The sequence below is a fragment of the Nestor notabilis genome, unplaced genomic scaffold (genome assembly GCF_000696875.1).
Source record: "Nestor notabilis isolate BGI_N333 unplaced genomic scaffold, ASM69687v1 scaffold29836, whole genome shotgun sequence".
Lineage (NCBI taxonomy): Eukaryota > Metazoa > Chordata > Aves > Psittaciformes > Psittacidae > Nestor > Nestor notabilis.
Window position 1 is genome coordinate 5,781 of NW_009931940.1, and position 622 is coordinate 6,402.

Genomic DNA, 622 nt, shown 5'->3' on the forward strand with positions numbered 1-622 from the left:
TTAGCACAAGTAGGAATATTACAATGAGCAAACCTCTCATACAATATTCCTGGAGACAATTGCCCAGAATTCAAAGGCTATGGCAAAACCTCGCAGTAAAAGAAACATCTGCTTGAGCAGGTCAGCTCAAACAGTAAGATTCCCTGTGAAACTCCATTCCCTGGAAATGAGCAAGACGACACAAGCTCCTCTCACTCTGCACCTACTCATCTCTCTACAGCAGCACTTCAGTGAGCCCCACAGGACAGAAAGCAGCTCCCTATGCGAGGCTACAGTTCATGGTAGCTAACGGTGTCACAAAGTAAACAGGAAGGGTAACAAGGAATAATGCAGGAAAAAAATACGCCTAACTTTAAGCTTTCTGCTTTCCTTTAGCATCACTTCATTTCCTCTGTTTTATTACTTCTTAATACTAGGCTCACTAGCAGATCTGTTCTGTTTAAAGGACCAGATCCTCCCTCTCATATCAGAAATGAGTGACACGTGAGAGATGAAGAGGAGTTCATTTTACGTAAGGCAAACGTGGACCTGATATCAACTATGAGAATTTCCTAAGTAACATGTCCAGTAGTTACGCTTGTATTGCCAGCCATTCATTTCACTTCTGGTCTTTTAGCAGTCA